At 38.4% G+C, this 23,314-nt stretch overlaps 1 long non-coding RNA gene across 1 annotated transcript in view; it reads left to right on the forward strand.

Moving 5' to 3' along the window:
- Nucleotides 1–11,486: 11,486 nt before the first annotated feature.
- LOC138987524 (uncharacterized) overlaps nt 11,487–23,314 on the forward strand; it is a 120,357-nt gene continuing 108,529 nt past the window's right edge. Inside the window, exons 1-2 of the long non-coding RNA XR_011463883.1 lie at nt 11,487–11,663; nt 22,800–22,878. This is a non-coding gene — a long non-coding RNA (uncharacterized lncRNA). The remainder of the gene's footprint in view (nt 11,664–22,799; nt 22,879–23,314) is intronic.

A 23,314-nucleotide genomic window follows, 5' to 3' on the forward strand; every position in this document is an offset into this window, starting at 1 on the left:
TATATATACTATATAAATATAGTAAAATATACTATATACTTCTTCTTCTAATAATATAGTAAAATATACTATTTAATTTTTTGAATATTAAACCAACATGCCATACCAAAATACTTTTTCATGGTTTATTTTCCTTGCTACATGATTCTGGGTAAGATTTGCTAATGTTTTAACAAAGATTTATGTACCCTTGACCATTAAAGCTATTGATCTTCAGTTTTCTTTTCTTACACTGACTGTGTCTGGCTTTGCTATGAAGATAATGCTGGTCTCATAAAATGAAGTTTCTCTTCCTCTGTGTTATACAATCATTTTATAGGGTTTTTATTATTTCTTCTTTAAATGTTGATAAAATTCACCAGTGAAGACTTCTTGGTATGGAGTTTTCTCTGTGAGAAAGTATTTAACTAAAAATTCACTTTTTAAGTAGATATAATGCTGTTACTTCTGTCTTATATTGAATAAACTTTGGCTGTATAGTAGTGTATGTTGTTCAAGGAAATTATATTATTAAAGTTAATCAAATGTTTGTTGGACATAAAAGTGTTTATATATATTTCATTCAATGCAGTAGGCTCTGTAATGATCTAACCTTCATTTATGATACTGAAATGTGTCTTACCTCTTTTTATCTTGATAATTCTAGCTACAGGCTTAGAAACTCTGAATTTTTGAAGGAAATGTCTTTCCATTGTCTTTTTCTATTACTTGTTCATTTGCATTTTTGTTGATTTCTGCTTTTATTATTTCCTTCCTTATGGTTATTTTGGGTTTACTTTTTTTTTTTTTAAGTTTTATTAAGGTAGATGGCATACATATCTCTCACAGGATCTGATACTTAATATTAACTAAATATTTTTTACCTCTTTGTCTCTTTGTTTTACAGCTCTAGTGACTATAGACTATATTACTTCACACCTTTTTTCATACCCCCAAATATTTATTGACCATCTATTACATGGTAGACAGGGTTCTATGTAATGGAGGTATAGCAATGAACAATGTAACATCTCTGGGTTCATGGAACTTATAGTCTACTGTGAAAAGGCAATAGATAAATTAAAAAGTATAGACATGAAAGGTAGTGATAAATGCTACAAAGGAGATGAACCAAGAAGGAGTGGGGAGAGACAGACAGTGACAGAGAAAGAGGCAGAGAGGGAAAAAGAAAGATGTTTTGGCTACGAATATCAAAAAGGGCCCCCTCTAATATGCACCAGTTAATCAGAGTACATTAAGAAATAAGAGAAAAGTAAGAGAATGGATCATATGAACATTTGGGAAAAATATTCCAGGCTGATATAAGATAAAATGTTAAACAGGGAGACAAGAGGATGATTGACATTTTAGAGCAACAGCACGGAAGCCAGTGTGCTTGGAATATAGTGAAATAGGAAGAAATGGTAGGATGCAAGAGAGAGTAGTAGAACAGGCTCAGATCAACAGAGTGCTGTAACCATTTCAGAAGCTTAGAGTTTTACCCAAATGTGTTTGGCGAACCATTAAAAAATGGAGGAGCTACATGATGAACTTAATATGCTACAGGTTAGGTTTAATTTTATATCTTTCCCCCCTGTGAATTATCATTGATAACACAAGACTCTGGCAATATTAAAGCACTAGATTGATAGGTGTGGTTTCACACTATGGAGTGAAAGTGAAGTCGCTCAGTCGCATACGACTCTTTGCGACCCCATGGACTGTAGTCTATAAGGCTCCTCTGTCCATGGGATTTTCCAGGCAATAGCACTGAAGTGGATTGCCATTTCCTTCTCCAGGGGATCTTCCCAACCCAGGGATTGAACCCGGGTCTCCCACATTGTAGATAGACGCTTTACCATCTGAGCCACCAGGGAAGTCCCTTTTAGTCCCTACATTATGGAGTAGGGAATACCTTAATCAGCTCCCTCTCCCTTCATTCTGTCTTCTGTCTTTCTTTCCATCTCTTGGTCTCTCTCTCTTTCTCTGTCTCTGTCTTTCTCACTTCTTCTCTCTCAGCTGTAAACTTCATCCTTCTGGGAATCTCACCTGTATGGATTTGCAGATTTTGATTCTCTGCCTTAATTCTGTCCCTGTAACTGTTTTGAAATTCTTCATTTTATCTTTCAACTGGTGCTTTTCAACTGAAATCTGATGCAACATGGTGCATATGCATGAACAGAGAAAGTAGGCAGAAGAAAGAGTTTTATTGTTTAATAACTTTTTATGTTTTTGAACAAAGGTTTTGCATTTTGTACTAGGGCCCACAGATTATATTTGCATTTTGTACTAGGGCCCACAGATTATATAGATGGTTCTGTTCACTTAATTATATTTCCCAGCTTTGCCTCACATATAGGGATGAAGGATGAGATGAAGACAATTTATTAGATGCTATAAGGGACACAAAGAAATCAGTGCCGCATTCACAGTTCTGTGTGTGTATATGTGTATGTGTGTGTGTGTTTGTATGGTAGAGGTGAACGATTCTACACTTCTTTATCAAACACCTAATAGAATAAACAACATGTGCTACAGAGGGTGCATGCATACTAAGCTGCTTCAGTCATGTCTGACTCTTTGTGACCCTATGTACTGTAGCCTGTCAGGCTCCTCTGTCCATGGGATTCTCCAGGCAAGAACATTGGAGTGGGTTGCCATACTCTTTTCCAGGGAATTTTCCTGATGCCTCCTGCATTGCCAGGTGAGTTTTTTACCACTAGCACCATGTGGGAAGCCTGTGCTACAGAGCTAAAGAAGACAAAATTTTACTTCATCCTGCAAAAGAATAGCTCTTTACTTGTCCTGTCTCTTACCAGCTCTTTTTGTAGGGCGTAGGCTGAGTGTTATTGGGACTGTCAATATCTTAAGTAATAATAATTTATCATCTATTGAGCAGTTACTCTATGCTAAGTCCTCTTCTGAACACTTTTAGAGCCTTAACCCACCCATTTCAATCTCACAACTTTATGAAGTAGGTAGTATTGGAATACCCATAAATAGTTGAAGAAACAAATTAACAAATACATAGATGATATAAAAATAATCTCTCAGAAAGATTAAGAAAACTTTTCCAAGATCTTATAGCTAGTAAGTGGCAAAACTGGGTTAAAAAAAACAAGCCGTCTGGCCCCGGAAGCTATATGCTAAATTGTATTCTATACTGAATTTTACGAAAGCTAGAAATACAATTCTATGGGAGTAGAGAAGAGAGACAAATTGGCTTCTGTGCTGACCTTAGAAACAAAGGTCAAACCTTGCCAGACACAATTATGAAGGAAGAGAGGCAAGGGGAATTGTCCATTTGTCATTTTACTGACATATATAACTTTGCCGAAAAGAATCGTAGTCATTATCTGGTGCAAGTCACTCTTTAAATTAAGAACATAGGACACAGAAATGATAATTGATTCTAAAAAGGTCACACAGCTAATTAGAGAGAAGTCTGGAAACAGAACTTAGGTTTCTTGATTTCTGGTTCAGAGCTCTTTCTACAAAGCCGCCTGCTTTGCATACATACTGTACAGACTGTTCTATTATGTGCCATTTGCATGACTCTCAGTCATTTTCAACAGGGATATTCATCATTCAGAAGGAGGGAACTACAGTATATAAAGCATAGTTCCAAGAACAATGGTGAATTATACCTATCAAAACACCAAGGGTGTTAGTTACCCCGTAGTATATGTTTTTTTTAAATTAACATGTATGGTACATCCATTTAAATTAATAAAAAGCAATGCATTTTCAAAATCATTTTAATCAGTGCATAGTATGAGCTGTGATCTATCCTAATACAAAGATGAATTGTGAAAAAAGATAATTAATACACAGCTGCCTAAATATGTCATCCTGTCTATTTGATGTCTTCTTGTGGAAGGTCCTCTCATAATAATCCATACTCATTTAAAGCGCTTCTTCCTCTGAGAAGACTTCCTTAACAGCAGGACCTAGTTACACGCGTGCTCAGTTGCTCAGTGTTGTCTGACTCTGTGATCCCATGGATGGTAGCCCAGAGGACAGGCTCCTCTGTCCATGGGATTTCCCAGGCAAGTATAGTAGAATGCATTGCCATTTCCTCCTCGAGGGGGTCTTCCCCACCCAGGGATTGAACCTGCATCTCCTGCTTGGCGGGTAGATTCTTTATCACTGCGTCATGTGGGAGGTCCAAGACCTAGTTGGATGTAGTTTAAAATCGCACCCTTTCAATCCCCATCTGCCTTGTCCCTACCTCTATTTTAGCACTATCATATTCTGTTGTATAAAACCTTGTCAACCTGCTCACCTTGAACATTGAGAAGTCACATTCTAATTTTGTTATTTAAATTTGTATTGTTAACCAAGCAAAACCAAAACCCAGCCAACAACTAACACATAGTATGTACTAAATAAACTAATCAATGTTGAATAAATATTAATGTGCTTTTACCTTAATAGATATTGGGGAAAGTGTTTTCCAAAGTCCTTATGAATTAAATCGATGATGTAGTAATAGTAATAAAACACTATTTACTCACTTTGTTTTTTCTCCTCTCACTTTCAGATGTCAATATATTGTGATACTTATGTAGATTAATAGAAGCAGGTTTTACCTTAATTTGGGTTGAAACATTTCCAGCATTCATTTTGGATTATTGTATGTGCAAAATCTATCATTTGGACAATACAATACAAATTTATTAAATGGCCTCATATTTACTGAATACAGATTTCTATGACATGCAGATGAACGAGAATAGCAATACCAAGAAAGCAGAGGAAGTAGAAATCTTGAGGTTATTTAAAGAACGATATGGTAGGATTGATTGGCATATTAGATGCGGCAAAACAATGAAGGAGACAGGAAGAAGTCTACTGTCTAACCTCAATAATCAGAAACATGATAGTTTCTTAAAGGACAATTGAGAAATAGGGAAAGATACATATCCTGGGAGATAAAAAGGGTTAATGTATGGACATGCTTATGTATTCAATAGCTTATTTTTAATATGGCAACATCACGTAAGTCTTGTGAATATAAAGTTGAATGACCAATGAGAGAAAGGGATATACATGTGATGACATCATCCATACATAAGTGAAAATCAAACACAAAGAAGTGGCAAATTTTCAAAAAAGAACTATAAAAAAGCCAAAAAACTGAGATCCAAGAAAGTGATGTCAGAGCAGAAGTATATTTTTGAGGAAAGAAAATGAAAAAGTATTAGAAAAGAGAACCAAGTCACAGTTTATATTTACTAAGCTTCAGGTCAGTAATTCTGAATGATTTGGTTATGTTATCAGAAAATATGAGTTGCTGCATTTTAGAAATGAAGTAAGTAAGGAAAAGAAGCAGAATGAGTTTGTGAGCAATTTAACCCTCTTAAAAAAAATCTTAGTTGCATTAGTAATAAAATATAACATTGATGATGGTTGCTGAATGGAGTGCAATATTGCTTTAGCATTTTGCTAACTATGAATTTATTTAGTTCTTAAGAAAACAGCAAGAAAAAAATATTGGACATTCAGTTAAAGTTGGCAGACTGATCACATATAATTTTGCTCTCTCTAGAAAACCCACTAAAACAATTAAAGTATGTAATGGCTAACACAAATTCACAGTCAAGAGAAAAGGAAAAAAAAAAAAAAAAACTTGAGCAGGATAATTTTCAAAGCTGAAATGCAAAGTTAAGTGGTAAATTACTCAGCATATTGTCAAAAGTGAGAATTAATCCAGCAATGCTAAATACCAAGAAATAATCACACTTGTATCACATAATACCCCCAAAATCTCAGAAATTGTTATGACCAGGTATCTCTGAAAGTGGGAGGATTTTGAAAGGAGAATTCCTTTAAATCTGTTTTACAAGCAGTCAGAGTCATAGATCCCTCCTCTACTCTTCATAGCTGGAGTGACTTCCCAGACCCTGAGAAAAGCAGGTACAACAGCAGGACCTTTGGAAGGTGCCCACGAGGATAAGCAAGGGTCGTTGTATTGTACAGAAAGCAAGAGAGTTAAGGAAGTAAAAGCATAAAAATTGCAGTCATCATCCCCTCATTTCCCTGACTTGTCTCCTAGAATCCCGACAGTCAGGCTCTGTTCTTTGGATGACAAAATAAATTTCTGTTGTTTAAACCACCAGCTCTATGACATTTTGTTACAGCTACCCCAGCAAACTAATGAGTGAATACCTGAAATTAAATGATCAAAAAGTCACTTTACAAGAATGTTATGTAGAACAAAGAAGATAAATTCTAGAAGAGTGGGAGTTACAAAAACTCCCACTTTTTGTAAATACGAGTGTGGAGGTGGGAACCACTATTTTTCACCGCAAACCTTATATAACTGACTTATTAATATGAATAATTTTGACAGAAATTAAAACTGAGCCTTAAAATGTGTCGACTTTTCTTCACTGGTTAAATGATTGAACATATAAAACAAGTTATCTTATGTCTTTATTCTTGGGAATCTAGGAGGCTTTGAATTGATGAGCCTCTAGAAAATGAAATTCCATCCTGAATATCATTTCACGTTGTAGTGGATGAAGAGATCATAAAAAGCAAGTCTGAACTCTCTGTTTAGATAACATATGTTTAGATTAACTAAAGATCTACCCAAATATAAGCTGTTATTATTAATATCATTATATTTTACATTCAATTTGAAGGAGAAAAAGTTCACTGATCATGTGGAATGTTTTCTTTCTGACCTCCAGGTACACATATCAGGCTCTTCCTCATCTCTCTGTCTTGGCAAGTTGAACTTTATAGATTGTATCTATAAGCTTTCTTACCTTCTGTATCAGATTGGATGTTGATCATGGGCAAGCAAAGAAGGAAGTTAGAGAGAAGGAGGAGGGTGAGACCAGGGAGTGTGACGTGGCTTTGCTCCTGCCAGGATGCCTTGAGTTGGCTGCCTCTCAGTGGAAGATGACTATTGTTCCCAAGGCTATTGATTCTGTAGGACACTTTCCTCCCAGATTCTAGTTACTAGTCTTTTCCTCCCTCTGATCTCCAAGCTTACTACTAACCAGTTTACTGAACTAGCCTTGCTTTCCCAATTCCCACGCTTTGTAAATAACCCCTCTATAAACAGTCCTTAAAGTATAGCCTGTTTTGAGTGTGCTAATGGCTTTCTGTTGGGCATATACTCATTTAAAATATGATGAAATATATTAGACATTAAACAACCACTCCCTTGCCTTCTGATTGTATGGCTTGTTTTAATATAGGTAGCAATTTCAAAGCCATTTTGAGCTTTAATGTGGCTATTCAGGTAACTGCTGCTGCTATGTCGCTTCAGTCGTGTCCAACTCTGTGCGACCCCATAGACAGCAGCCTACCAGGCTCCGCCCTCCCTGGGATTCTCCAGGCAAGAACACTGGAGTGGGTTGCCATTTCCTTCTCCAATTCAGGTAACAGACAGTATTTATTAGTATATCAAGATTTGTTAACTATATAAATGAGCAAAGAAATTGAAGTAATTTACTGCATGTAAATGGTGAGGTAAAACAGGGAATGACTGGGCTCTTTGATATGGCTGCATGAAAAGAGAAGGCACATAATTATCACACATCAAGTCCAATGCGTTATAGATTTATTATTTATTTATGCCAACTGTTTAAATTTGGAGGGAATGGCTTTGTCTTTAATGTAGCTGTATCACTTGGGTAGAACACAGAAAGGTGTTAACTAAAGTGGCTTTCTAAGTAATAAATTGCCTGATGTAAGTCCTTTCTTTCATATATCTATATCTATATCTATATATATATCAAGGTAGACTTTTAATTCTTGTTAATTGAGAAAGAGTGTTGAGAAAGACAAATATTCATATCCACTTCATGGGTAAATTAACAAAGAACCAGGAGGAGTGAGATTGAAGGAGGCAATAGCAGGCCTTAGAAGCAATTTCTGCCTCTGTTTGGCCTAGTGTACTAACTTGTGTGTTCTTTCTAAATCCTAATGGACCCTGCCTTTCTTCAAGCAAATTTTGTTCCCTGGAGAACAACGTTGCTAGCATTCATTTAGGCTAAATGTTATTTACTTCAATTCACTTAGAGATTTTGAAATATGCTCAACAAAGAAAAACTATTTCTAAAAACCTCTAAAATGTTTCAAATCAGGTACACAAGAGATTTGGGATAGCGCTTTATATCATTTAACTTTTTTATTTTTTGCATTCTTTCTTGCTTACTTTTCTTTATTTTGTCTTAATGTAGCTCTTATTTTCAGATTATAAAATTGTAAAATTATTTGAAAAATATGGAAAAGTATAAGAAGGAAATAATGTATGGTCAGGCCACTCAGGATGACTGTTCTCCTGTCCTCAGTACATCCCCTGGCAGAGGAGTGCCTGCTTCACCTAAACCCTGAGCACAGGACTGACCATCCTGCGTAGTTGCCCCGGGCCCTAGCTGGTGATTGTTCTTATCAAGGGGAGGTAATGGGCGGGCATGTCCCTCTACTGGTTTCCCTGGCAACTGATGAGCCCCTGTGTGAGTGCATGAGTGCCTGAGTGCTAAGTCCCTTCAGTCGCATCTGACTCTTTGTGACCTTGTGAACTGTAGCTAGCCAGGCTTCTCTCTTCATGGGATTCCCCAGGCAAGAATACTGGAGCAGGTTGCCATGCCATCCTACAGGGATCTTCCCAACCCAGAGATCAAACCTGCGTCTCTTGTGTCTCCTGCATTGGCTGGCAGGTTCTTTACCACTAGCGCCACCTGGGAAACCCATTGATGCGCCCACTTGAAATCAATTCCCCTGTAACGGGTAATCTCCACCCACCTCAAGCAAAGTCAGACACCATATCCTGCCCGTCATCTGCTGCATACAGTGGAGTGTCGTTCCAGGACCCTGCTTCAGATATGTAAGGTCCCCTATTCATTAAGTCACAGATGTCTCTTGCTGAATCCAGACTCTTCCATCCGTCTTGATACTTGTTTTGATGCTGGGCCCTACAAAGCCTGTGGGGTGTACCCAACAAATGTACACACCAAGTTTTATCATATTATGGTTAATGAAAGTGAAAATCTTAGTTGCTCAGTCGTGTCTGACTCTTTGCAACCCCATAAACTGTAGCCTGAAAGGCTCCTCTGTCCATGGACTTCTCCAGGCAAGAATACTAGAGTGGGTAACCATTTCCTTCTCCAGGGGATCTTCCCAACCCAGGAATTGAACCCAGGTCTCCTGCATCACAGACAGATTCTCTACCACTGAGCCATAATGGGAAGCCCATTATGGTTAATACCCAATGTTTATAAATCAGACTATGCTACATTTTATGTTTATTCTGATTTTCTACAAAATGTTATAAGTGATAATTATGCCATTATATATTTTAAAAGCAAGATAAAATGTATTTATTCTTAACAATGGCATATATTAAACATTTGTGAATTATAGGCACATACATCAGGACTTGATTACATCTTTCAACCTAAAGTAAATAATTTGGAAGAACAGGTAATGGATTGTGGATGGGAGAGTGATGGTGCTGCTGCTGCTGCTGCTGCTGCTGCGTCGCTTCAGTTGTGTCTGACTCTTCGCGACCCCATGGACTGCAGCCCACCAGGCTCCTCCATCCATGGGGTTTTCCAGGCAAGAGTACTGGAGTGGGGTGCCATTGCCTTCTCCAATGGTGCTAGCGTGTTCTATATAAGGAGATCAAGACAAATACTGTATGGGCAATAGCTCGTTGGATTAGACAGTAAACGTCCTGTGTTCTAGGCTAGGTGCTACGAGTAACTATAATCTGGGGAAATCAGTCAATAGAAAAAAAAAATTTGAAATGACTGCCGTTTACATTTAGAATACATCCATCATGTAAATATACCATATCCTATATAACTAATTCCCTATTGATGGATGTTTAGGCTGACTCCAGTTTGTCAATATTGAAACAAATATGAACATTGTTGTGTATAAATAAGGCTCTAACATGCAACCTTAGTCACCTATTCCTAAGAGACTATTTCCTGCTGTGGATTCCTAGCAAAGGCTTGCTCCCTGAAGCCCTTAGAAGCCAATACTATGGGACTTGCTTTTGAGAAAAGTGATAGCTTTATTGTGAGGTTGATAGACAAAAAGAGACAGGAGGCAGGGATCATCAACCCTGTCTCCTCCATCCAAGGTTGGGATAAAATTTAAGGAGTTAGGGGAAGTTCAAACTTGGCAGAAGTTGATTGGCTAGTCAATGATCAACCCATATATGGTAAACAAGCTATTCAGGTTGCTGGAAGCCAGATTTTCCTTATTGAAGGACTTCTTGGTTTGTGAAGAGCTCATGTGAAAACATTTGTATTCTTTGACTTTGATATTCTTAAGATTCTCGATTCCTGGGTCAACCTAGAGTCATGGGTTCCCATCTCACAGATGCACAGTGCTGTCTCTCTAAGACAAGTCCAGGTTTGATTAAGCAACAATGTGTTTCAAGTAAGAAAATCCAGTTTAGGATGGTAAGTGTCTTATGTGGTGTGTACGTGCTGTTTTGGTGCTGTCTTCTCTTTGTTCAGTCCTTTGATTTCCATGCAAATATGGAAAGCTAGTGATGCAAGGTGAACAGACAAATGGTTAAGTTAAAGAGTTCAAGGTTGAAAAACATCACTCTTTCTGCTGCTGCTAAGTTGCTTCAGTTGATTCCCACTCATTGCAACCTTAGGAACTGTAGCCAGGCAGGCTCCTCTGTCCATGGGATTCTCTGGGCAAGAATACTGGAGTGGATTGCCAAGCCCTACTCCAGGGGATCTTCCTGACCTAGGGATCAAACCCACCTCTCATGTCTCCTGCATTGGCAGCCAGGTTCTGTACCACTAGTGGCACCTGGGAAGCCCCTCTTCTTTCTAGGTTTTCAACATTGAGAATATACTTAATCCTTCTTAAAATAATAATGTAAGTGCTTGAGGTTATAGTTTTTTGTTTTTTTAATCTGTCCCATGCATGGCTGCTGGATATATATACATATTTCACCCTCTGAGGACACAGCAGGTCAGGAACTGCTGGGAGGCCTTGATATCTGATAAGACCAGGGAATTCAGTGGTCATGTGTGTACTATGGCACCCCTTTGCCATGAAATGGTTCCTTAGTCCAAGTCCGAGGCAGTGTCATGCTGGGTCTATTAGCGGATTAAATAGTTTTTTACTTTTTAAAATAGTGGTATGAAAAAGGCAAATGTATGCCTAGATACGTATTCTTTCTGTCCAAAATTAACTGTTGGCTTTTTCGGGGTGGAAGGAGTTGAGTGTAATTAACGTGGCACTGAAACCATGGGTTAAATCCATTTCACCTGCCTTTACTAATCAAACATCTTTGAAGACTTACGTCTTTCAAAGAGCAGGTAGGCTAAATAATAAGATGTGCGCCTGAGTTGTTTTCTAGAAACTTCAAATCAGTTGCGTTTAGTTTCAGCTGAACTGCTTAAGACAGGATAGGACCACCGGCTCTTCAACTGGGCATGCGCAAGTGTCGGTGCTTGTTGACCTTTCAAAAGCCCCACCTTTAGCTTAGTTACGCCTGCCCAGAAAGACAATCGCGTGGCACCTTTCTCCAACTGAGACTTGTTTTCCAGTCTTCTGGCTTGATTGCCTTGCGAGTAAACTTGCGCTTTGCAGCAAACCTCGATGTCTTGGCATTTCGGCTGGCTTGCCGTGCTGGAGCCAGAGGAACCTGGTTTGATAACATCAAGCGGCGGATTCTTCTCCTTTAGGTAGGATGCCACATTAGTACATAGGGTTGATGTTTCTGGCTAAAAGTTGGACGTTTAGCAACTGTAGTGGCTACATAAGCTTTGCTGAGCAGGAACTTAGGCGGTTGGAGCCATGCATATTTTTACCACCATGAGTCTTTTGTGAACCTAACATGCCTGCCGTGGGGTAGACAATGTCACGGGTTGGTGATCATGTCAGAATAACGGATCAAGTAATTCTGTCCCCTTGGTTGTTGAGTGCCCCTTTTGTAGTGGATACTCTCTGGTAGGGGTTAATAAGAAATATAAAGAACCTCACTCTTTCTTCCCGCTTCTTTGGTGCCTTCCACATGCTTAATCCTGGCACCTCCTTATCCCTGGCCTTCAGGTTTTTCTCTTTCTAGGCATGGTCCAAAAACCCGTCTTTTGTTACTGCGTGTCTTAAGTGTTTTAATCTTGGGTCCCCTCACAAGATGACAACTAAGCATACTGCCTGAAGCTTTATTCAATAGGAGAGGTCCCCTTACTGCTGTCTTGGGTAGGGCAGAAGTACAGCAGCAGATCATTTTAGCCTGCCTCCTCTTGCGGGGACTTCCCAGGTGGGCCAGTAATTAAAATTCTGCCTTCCAGTGCAAGGGGCTTCGTTTCTAGTCCTGGTCAGGGAACTAAGATCCCACATGCCCTGTGGTCTTGCGACACACCAAAAACAAATAAAACCCTTCTGTTTTGGGGGGCTTCCTAGATGATGCTAGTGGTAAAAGAATCTGCCTGACAGTACAGGAGATACAAGAGATACTGGATCAATCCCTGAATTGGAAAGATCCCCTGGAGAAGGAAATGGCAACCACTCCAGTATGCTTGCCTGGAAAATTCCATGGACAAAGGAGGCTGATGGGCTACAGTCCACAGGGTCACAAAGAGTCAGACACAACTGAGCACATGAGCACTTTCCACATGTGGAACCCACCTCGGTTCAGTTCAGTAGCTCAGTTGTGTCTGACTCTTTGTGACTCCGTGGACTGCAGCACGCCAGGCTTCCCTGTCCATCACCAACTCCCAGAGCTTACTCAAACTTATATCCACCGAGTCAGTGATGCCATTCTACTATCTCATCCTCTGTCATCTCCTTCTCCTCCTTGCCTTCAATCTTTCCCAACATCAGGTCTTTTCCAAAGAGTCAATTCTTTGCATCAGGTGGCCAAAATATTGGAACTTCAGTCCTTCCAATGAATATTCAAGACTGATTTCCTTGAGGAATGATTGGTTTGATTTCCTTGCAGTACAAGGGACTCTTCAAGAGTCTTCTCCAACATCACAGTTCAAAAACATCAATTCTTCGGTGCTCAGCTTTCTTTATGCTCCAACTCGCACACCCATACATGACTATTGGAAAAGCCATAGCTTTGATTATGGTTTAATCATAGCTTTTGAACAAAGCTTACTACTTTCCCTCCTCTGTCACCTGGTGATAGAGACTGCACTCTACCCCCATGAGTGCAACAGTGCTAAATGCCATGGGTATCTATCTAAATGCCATGGGTATCTGGACCCTCTATCTCCTCAACCTCCACCTCCCTCTCCACTCTCCCCTTCTTTCCCCATCTATTATATAAACTGAACAATGACCTCATTGCCTGTCCAACTTTGATCCTAGGGACACTGAATATTAACTATATCCATACCTCTTTGCAATCAGCTTTCTTGGCTTTTACGCCAACTTCATCTCTTATTAAGACAATGGTAATTCTGTTTGCTTCACTGGTTCAATACTTCCATCTGGTCTCTGGTATGAGGGAGAGGGAGTGAACAATCCATGTTACTATCAGTGAGCTTATTTCTATGACGTATTACAATTGTGCCTGTTACAAGTGTCAACAGCCTTTGTGGTTTATAGCCTTGCTTGTGTCCCCTCACTAGTGCATTCTGTACCGTTCTGGTTCTTCAAGTTCTTGCATCACTAGTGGATCTTCCAGCCTTACACAGCGTGTGTACTCTAACATGCCTGTTTCCGAGCGTTTTGATCCTTTCAGTGTCTACCACAGGTATTTCTGTTTAACTTAGGGTGGACCATTACTTTCTCCATGCTTCAAGAGCAGTATGTGTAATACTGTTTCCTGAGATCCCTGCCAAAGCATAATACCTTGTTTCTTAGGAGAATGCCCAGTACTTCCCCAATCCCCAAGCATGTTGTGACATAGCTTTGGTAATAGTGGTTGGCCATGAGGGGAAGTGTGAAAGAGTACACATATTGTCTTGAAAACCAGAGCTTCTGCTGTAGCTTTAGTAGCTCTACCCTCTAACAGTAAGGAGTGGGCCACTTTGGCAGGTCCAGACAGAGTTCAGTGGACTCTCCTCAAGCCAAGTTTTACTCCATCTGTCCCAAGCATGCTCCGTATAGCAAACGTGGGGTGTGTAGTTGGGGCTAAGAGTTAACTGTTCCTGAACTTTGCTACTTATATTGAATTACATTGAATTGTTGGTCTAATTTTTTAGATTTCTTTTTCCTCTCCTCCCTAGGAACTCTACTACCTTTCATAATTAAGCCGTGGGTTTCTTCCTTACCTTTACTGGTCTCTGGTTATAGGAAATGAGTCTTTTTATGCTACCAAAGAGGACTTCTGCCTTGCACACCCACTTTGATTCAGTGATTAGTCACCTACTTTTTAATGTCTTCCTCCAGTAAGAGTTGTCAAGGTAGGATTGTTCTTATAACTTGCTCTTCCAAGGAACTTAAATATTATAGCTGCCAGTGTATATGTCTTATCTCACCAAAAAAAGACAGTAACTATTGACAAAGCTTAACAGTTGCATTTCAACTGCCTGCAACCGATGGGGATAGCACTGTGTACCTGGTTGTTGGGTGATCCAATTTTAACATTCTGTTTTAGAGCCTGCTTCCTTGGAGCACTCCTGGTAACAACAGTTTTATGGTGGTTTGCCTGCAAAATAGATTATGAAGCAAAAATTTTTATGCTAAAAATTTATAAGGGACTACCCTCAGGGTCAACATCTGTGGAAGAGTAAAGGAAAACAAGATTAAATAGAGAAGAACTGAACTGTGATGTAAACCCATAGGTCTCAGTCTATCCTTGGGGAGCTCTAGGCTGAAGGAACAGTATTTTAGTTTGCTGTAACTCAAAGTAAGGGCACCAGCTATTAATATCCCAGGATCAACCAGGTGTTGGCTGCACACTGACCTTCAGGAGGAGATAGGAACTTGGACAAGTATATTCTTCTCAGCTGAGAACAATTACCTGAGATGGAATCAGCTAAGACCTGACAGTAGCCAACCCACCCAGCAACTGGAGGAAGGTGTGCTTTAGGCTAGAAGGGGAATCTAGGTGGCACACACCACCACTCCAGAAAATATATGTATATTTTTCTTTTTTAATAAAAATTTTTAAGATAACTAGACTTACAGAAAAGTAGCAAATGTAATGCAGAAGTTCCCATTTATCCCTTGCCCAGTTCTTATTGTTTACAACTTATGTTACTGTGGTATGGTTGTCACTACTAAGGAATTGACACTGTACATTTCTGTTAACTAAATTCTGTACTTACTCAGATTTCACTAGTTTTTCTCTAATGTCCTTTTTCTATATTCTTTCAGAATGGCATGTTACATTTAGTTGCCAACTAAATATAATGATTAGTTCCTATATTCTGTGATTAATTCCTACAGAAAATATACTTTAAAATTGACTTAGGATCTGTCTTAAAATACTTTGTCAAATATTACTAGCATATTGCTAGTATTAGTATATAATGTCACCAACATGTGAATGTACCATTATGTATAAATATATACAGATATATCCATCATAAATTACATAGGTCTTATGTTTACATATTTCCAGGTTGTCTGAAAATATATTATCACAAATTGCACTATTAGGCATTAGTATCTTATAAAAATCTGATTGTGGTTCTGTTTTAATAAAAGCTGATATTCAAAATAGGAGAAAGGAAAAAAAGAAACTTAAAGATATGTTACATTATTTGTGTCTTCAGTACAAGGAAAAGGCAGAAATAATTCATGGTAGCCAAAGGGTTTGAAGAGAATAGAATTTTACAAATACTTGAGATAGAAGGGAGCACAAGATGTCAGGAAGGAACATTAATAAATAAAGACTGGTAAGTTAATGATGACTCTGAAGGTTCTGAGCTGTTGAGCTCATTTTTAAAAATTCATACTGGAACAAAAGAAAGGAATGGAAAGCTTTGGGTTATTTATCAGTAATCAGGCAGATCTTGGAAAATTATTTATTAAATAATAAGAAAATATGATGAATATGTTCTTTATAGAACTGAGAGTTAAATAAAAATCTTAACTGGTCTTAAGTTTCTCTCTTTCTGTTTTAAATAATTTGTAAGGTTATAGCCTATACCTCCCATCACCTCATTATCTGGCTCTTGACTTTGAACCTAAGGCTATTTCAACTGTGATTTCCAGTCCTCTGAGTTGGGGGATACATGATTCTCAGTAGACAAGTGACTCCTTTTGCCTGGTAGGCAGCCCACCAGCTGACTCTCTACTACAAAAATGTCAGCCATCTTCTCCTCGACCTGTGTTTGTCCAGCCCTGACACTGTGTTCAGACAGCAGTTAGAGGCAAACACAACACTAAGCTCTCTAAAACTGTGATGTGATATGTGTGATGTACAGGCAAACAGAATCTTGATCTAGTAATTTTCTTTCTAGTAACCATATCTGTTTGCAAGAGCTCTACATTTATAAAGTAAATACCATCTCTCTAAGAGTTCAGTCTATGTTCTACTCTGAATTTGAAATTAAATAAAACCAAAACCTTGACTGAGGAGAAAGTGAAGTCGTCGTATTATCTTCAACTAATAATCTCAGGTTCACAAAGTAAGTGTTCTTTCAACTTGCCCTCACATCTCTGGTAAGATGACCACTGCCTGCTGTAACATTATTATTATCAATAATGAATCTCAATGATATGTTTGATGGTAAGATATGTTTCTAACTAATTTTTTAAATAAAATGTGATAGAAATGTTAATTCATGACCATTCATATTACTCTTACCTGCCCGAAAAGTACTCAATAGAGTACTTTGCCAGAGTAGTTACTGGACACATACCTTGAAGAGCAACAAGCAGTGTCAGGAAGCCAGAAAGGCCAGTAGGATTTACACTGGAAAGAACGGTGTGTCTGGTAAATATTAGCTACAAACAAGTGAATGTGTTAAGGCTGAACTCATGTACCCTCCCCCATTCAGATGTTGAAGTCCTAACACTGGTACCTCAGAATGTGACCCTATTTGGAGATAGGGACTTTAAGAAGGTAATTAAGTTAAAACGAGATAAGAAGGGTGGTCCCTAATCTGACATGAATGGTGTCCTAATAAGAGGAGATGAGGATACAGACATCTCACAGGGAAGACCATGAGAAGAAATATAGAAGACAGCCGTCTTATATCAGATTTCCAGACTCCAGAATTGTGAGAGAATACATTTTAAGCCACACAGCTTGTGGGAATCTGTTATGGTAGACCTTGTAAACTAATACAAAAGGAAAAATTCAAAATGGCCAAGTAAGGCCATTTCTGGGAGGTAGCTTGGAGTATTGTAGAAGAAAGAATGACTACAACTTTAGGGGAAGCTGCTTGTGGTTTGAGTTAGGACAGAGTGTAAGAATGAAGATTGTAAGGTAGTTTGACATTTCTTATGTATATGACCTCACCTGACCTTTTTGGGGGCGAGAAGTTATAACAAAAATTTTAAATTATTTAAAATTATTTGTATATATCAAATGTTCTCTGAATTGGTAGAGATTAGAAAAAGGCACCAAGTGCTTGCTTTCAAATGTACATATTAACAATTACTAGCTGTTGAGCACCTATCATATGAAAAAGGTTCAAATACATTACTTCTAGTTATGACAACTTTGATACCATGCTAATGGCAGGAAGTGAAGAGAAACTAAAGAGCCTCTTGATGAAAGTGAAAGAGGAGAGTGAAAAAGCTGGCTTAAAACTCAACATTCAAGAAACTAAGATCATGGCATCTGATCTCATCGTTTCATGACAAATAGAAGGAGAAAAAGTGGAAGCAGTGACAGATTTTATTTTCTTGGTCTCCAGAATCACTGCAGATTATAACTGCAGCATGAAATTAAAAGATGCTTGCCCTTTGGAAGGAAGGCTATGACAAACCTAGATAGCATATTAAAAGGCAGAGGCATCAGTTTGCTGACAAAGGTTCATATAGTCAAAGCTATGGTTTTTCCAGTAGTCATGTATGGATGTAAGAGTTGGACCATAAAGAATGCTGATCACTGAAGAATGGATGCTTTCTAATTGTGGTACTGGATAAGTCTTGAGAGTCCCTTGGACTGCAAGGAGATCAAGCCAGTCAATCCTAAAGGAAATCAGTCCTGAATATTCACTGGAAGGATTGATGCTTGAAGCTCCAATACTTTGGCCACCTGATGCAAAGAGCTGACTCATTGGAAAAGACCTTGATGCTGGGAAAGATTCAGGGCAGGAGGAGAAGATGACAACAGAGGATAAGATGGTTGGATGGCATCATTGACTCAATGGACATGAGTTTGAGCGAACTCCTGGAGATAGTGAAGGACAGAGAAGCCTGGCATGCTGCAGTCAATGGGGTTGCAAAGATTTGGACAAGATTTAGGGACTGAACAAGAACAGCGAAGTCATGACAAAGGGAGTTTCCTAGGCCAGTAGATGAGAGCTAACTTGTTCAAGTTAACCCAGAAATTCAAGAACTGGATTTAACTTAAAAAAATTCAGTCTGATTGTAACACTTGAGTTCTTTCTAGATTATACTGTGCAGTTTAGGAGGCAGTTGGTGGTTGTGGTAGACTGCAGTTGCCTTGCTAAGATCTCCTTTCCTGATCTGAGATCACCCATCTCCCAGGTCCTGTGAGAGTTGGCTACTAACAGTTGAAGGTAAACTCCTCTCCCTAGAATTCCCCTTAAAGTGTAGGAGACAACTTGCTTCAGGATAAGATGGCCCTGTGGATGTTCCTCTGCTTAGAATTCCTCATCAGATTAGGCTGAAGGTGGATTTCATCTGCATGTACATATTATAGGCTTCTTCCTCTCTCCTGTCTTTCTCATCTCCTTAAATGTTTCATCTGAGAATATCTTAGTTACTGGATCAAGAATCCCATCCAGGGGCTAAGCTTCTTGAGAATCTAAGATTAGGTTGTAGTAACTAGCTGAATATTAATATGAATCAAACTTATGGGCAAATATAATGATACAAAGAAAAAACCTAGCAGCTTCTTGACATGTAGTTAAACATGTATCACATCAGAGAAATGAAACCACACAGTCCAGAAAAAAAATGCTTATTGAAGTCTACAATGTTATGAAGAAAATTAAAAGTGTTATTTTTTAGTATGGACTGTGCAGTTTTTGCCAAAGTACATTGGACGGTATATAAATCTTACAGTTTATGTCAGGACTATTTTGATTGCAAGTATAGAACCTCAATTCAAATTTTCTTAGTCCAAAAAAAAAAAATTCATTGTCATTTCTGTCTGTGAAATTCAAAGGTCAAGTTTACTTTACACATATTTGGACCTAGAGGTTTCCATTACTTACTTTCTACTTACTTACTTACTTTGGCTTTATTTGCTTTGTTCTGTACACATTTAGGAGAAGGCAATGGCAACCCACTCCAATACTCTTGCCTGGCAAAGTACTGGAGAGGAGCCTGGTAGGCTGCAGTCCATGGGGTCGCTAGGAGTTGGAAACAACAGAGTGACTTCACTTTCACTGTTCACTTTCATTCATTGGAGAAGGAAATGGCAACCCACTCCAATATTCTTGCCTGGAGGATCCCAGGGACGGGGGAGCCTGGTGGGCTGCCATCTGGGGACGGCACAGAGTCGGACAGGACTGAAGCGACTTAGCAGCAGCAGCAGTACACATTTAAGGGGCTTCCCAGGTGGTGCTAGTGGTAAATTACCCACCTACCAATGAAGGAGATGTCAGAGATGAGGGTTTGATCCCTGGGTCAAGAAGATCCCCTAGAGGAGTGCATGGTGATCCACTTCAGTATTTTTGCCTAGAGAATCCCATGGACAGAGGAGCCTGGCAGGCTACAGTCTGTATGGTCACATGGAGTTGGACACGACTGAAGTGACCTTAGCACCCATAAACATTTAAAAATGTCTCTGTAAATGTAACTTTTCTAATGCCTAGGAAAGATTTGAATTGGCCATGCCTAGGTCATTTGCTAGTGTTGAAGTAACCACGGTGTGTAGTACTCTATTTAAAAACCTGAGTAGTGCATATACCCATTGCAGTGGAAAGAGGAGATATTGAAGCACAGCTGTGGACCATCAAAGGAAAAAATCCCTAGTGAAACCATGAAAAGAGGCATGTGAATGTACTAATAAAAACTTTGATTTTGAAAGATGGATATCTTATAGATTATTTTCCAAATTTATGTGAAATTGGAAGTTATTTTTAATGAAATATTTTATGAAATTCAGACACACTTGGGTCCAAGAACAGATGACTCTACTTACTAGCTATATCACTTTGGAAAATCAGTTACATTCTCTAGGCCTCAGTCTTCAGTTGTAAAACTGGAATAACCAAGTGTACTATAAAGATTAGAGAAAATACATTATTAATGCTTGGCTCCATAAAAGTAGTTTCTATTGAGCAAGCTAGTATCAACTTGGAGATCTTTGAATGTCTCCCAAAAGTGTTAAAATTAATTTTTTAAAAAGTACTTTGATCTCATTTTAACAAGCTGGGAAGAGAATGCAGTGTTTATGAGGATTAATTTATAAGTTTGGTATAGGTCGAATTGGGTTTGGGGTGACAATAAAGAAAAGAGCCAGAGATATGGAGGACAGGCGAGAGGTTATTGTAATCAATTATGAATTGATAGGTACATGAACCAAGGGAACATAAGGCAGTAATGTACAACTATTAAGAACAAACCATAAAAATGATTAGAAGGCTTTCAGAATGGTCCAATTCAGCAGTTTACCATGAGGATTTTATTTTTCAAATAGTCTGTTTAATTCAATAATGATGGGTGCTAAAAGATTTGCAAGGTGTCCTCTTTCCCCAGGTTAATAAAACAATACACTGCAAAATACAATACAATTTCAGAAGTTTAAACTTCAGTAAAATCTTCCTTTATATATGGCCACTCATTTTGTAGAGTCTACGTTTCTGCTAATAGAGTGTGGTGTAAAATAGGGATTTTACTTCATTTGATCATTTAGGAAAAGTCTTAGAGTATGTACTCAGATAAAAACCCATATGCAGTCATGATCATATCTGAGACAAGATTATAAAATTAAGTAGTCTGTTTTCAAATGTTTTAGAGTAATAACCATAAAAACTGAAGGGTCTTAAAATACAGAAATGGATTTATGGATTAGAAGTAGAAATTAATAAAAGAGAAACTGAATTGAAATATCCTAAAATCCTTGTCACTTAATTGTGATTTTATTTAGTAAGCTTTACAGAGAGATAATTTTGGAAAAGGAGTACGTCAAGGCTGTATATTGTCACCGTGCTTATTTAACTTATATGCAGAGTACATCATGAGAAGTGTTGGGCTGGATGAAGCACAAGCTGGAATCAAAATTGCTGGGAGAAATATCAATAACCTCAGATATGCAGATGACACCACCCTTCATCTAGCCCAGTGTTTCTCATAATGTACTCTGCATATAAATTAAATAAGCAGGGTGACAAGATTCAGCCTTGACATACTCCTTACCCAATTTGGAACCAGTCTGTTGTTCCACATCCAGATCTAACTGTTGCTTCCTGACTTGCATACAGATTTCTCAAGAGGCAGGTCAGGTGGTCTGGTATCCCCATCTCTTTCAGAATTTTCCACAGTTTATTGTGATCCACATAGTCAAAGGCTTTGGCATAGTCAATAAAGCAGAAATAAATGTTTTTTCTGGAACTCTCTTACTTTTTTTGATGATCCAATGGATGTTGGCAATTTGATCTCTGGTTCCTCTAAAACTAGTTTGAACATCCGGAAGTTCATGGTTCACGTGTTGTTGAAGCCTGGCTTGGGGAATTTTGAGCCTTACTTTACTAGTGTGTGAGGTAGCTTGAGCATTCTTTGGCATTGCCTTTCTTTGAGACTGGAATGAAAACTGACCTTTTCCAGTCCTGTGGCCACTGCTGAGTTTTCCAAATTTGCTGGCATATTGAGTGCAGCACTTTCACAGCATCATCTTTCAGGATTTGGAATAGCTCAACTTGAATTCAATCACCTCCACTAGCTTTGTTTGTAGTGATGCTTCTTAAGACCCACTTGACTTCACATTCCAGGATGTCTGGCTCTAGGTGAGTGATCACACCATCATGATTATCTGGGTCTTTTTGTATAGTTCTTCTGTGTATTCTTGCGACCTCTTAATATCTTCTGCTTCTGTTAGATCCATACCATTTCTGTCCTTTATTGAGCCTATCTTTGCATGAAATGTACAAAAGCTTGAACTACCTTAAACAATAAAATAAATGCCAAAGATGGGATAGTTAGGGAGTTTGGGATGGGCATGAAAACTCTGCTATATTTAAAATGGATAATCAACAGAGTCCTACTGTATATCACATGGAAATCTGCTCAATGTTATATGGTGGCCTGAATGTGAGGGAGGTGTAGGGGAGAGTGGATACATGTATATGTATTGTTGAGTCCCTTCCCTGTTCACCTGAAGCTATCACAACATTGTTAATTGGCTATACCCCAATACAAAAAATTGTCAAGGAATTAGAGGAAATATTAAAGAAAAGTTTGAGAAGAAACTTGGAACGTTTTGTAGTTTTTGTAGCTACACGATTAATATGATTCACCTTTAGCTTGAGATACCTACCTGTAGTTATGTGTTTTTTGTTTGTTTTTGTGGAAGATAATGAAATTGGCCCAACTTGAATTAGAGGTTAACCTTAATTCAGTCAGCTGTGGCCTGGATTCAGGATCCTGTCATAGAAGGATAAGTCACCTTTCTCATAGAAAAACTGGTGTCCTAGGTGCCAAGGACACTTGCTAAATCTAATAATTTAAAACACATACAACTTGATCTTTACATAAGATGAGCAGAGATAATAAATACATAAATTTGGTAGCCTTTCAAAAATATTCTAACCTTATAGTTCCTATTTCTCTAGGTAAAGCTTGAGCTGCCATCTTGGTGTAGCCAGCACTCCATCCATCTCACAATCTGAAGTCAGAAGTCTTGAGTTGGAGGTAAGCTTGATATATGAACTTTTAATGTAAGGAATCACTTTTAGCAGTCTTTGTACATGACATATACAATGTTTCGTATTGGAAACTTGTTTGTGTTGTTTACTTATTGGAATTATGATGTTTTTAAAAAATTTCAAATGTAATCTTAACATCAAATACCAATTTAAGCAATAGAAACAGGGTTGCTTTGATTGAAGCAAGAAAAGATGCTGCTGGCAGCCCCACTGGCTTGGATTCTCTGCTTTCCCCTTATGGTGAGTGATCCTTAAAATTCCTTTATAGAGATCCATATCATTGCAGAATATAATCTGAAACAAAATCACTAATGTAGTACAATAAGCATGGATAAGATTTGGAATCAAAGGATCAGTTTTATAAAATGCTGATTCTAGCACATACTAACTTGGAGATGGAATAAATCACGTATTAATAAATT

Source organism: Bos mutus, chromosome 4 (genome assembly GCF_027580195.1).
Source record: "Bos mutus isolate GX-2022 chromosome 4, NWIPB_WYAK_1.1, whole genome shotgun sequence".
Taxonomy (NCBI): domain Eukaryota; kingdom Metazoa; phylum Chordata; class Mammalia; order Artiodactyla; family Bovidae; genus Bos; species Bos mutus.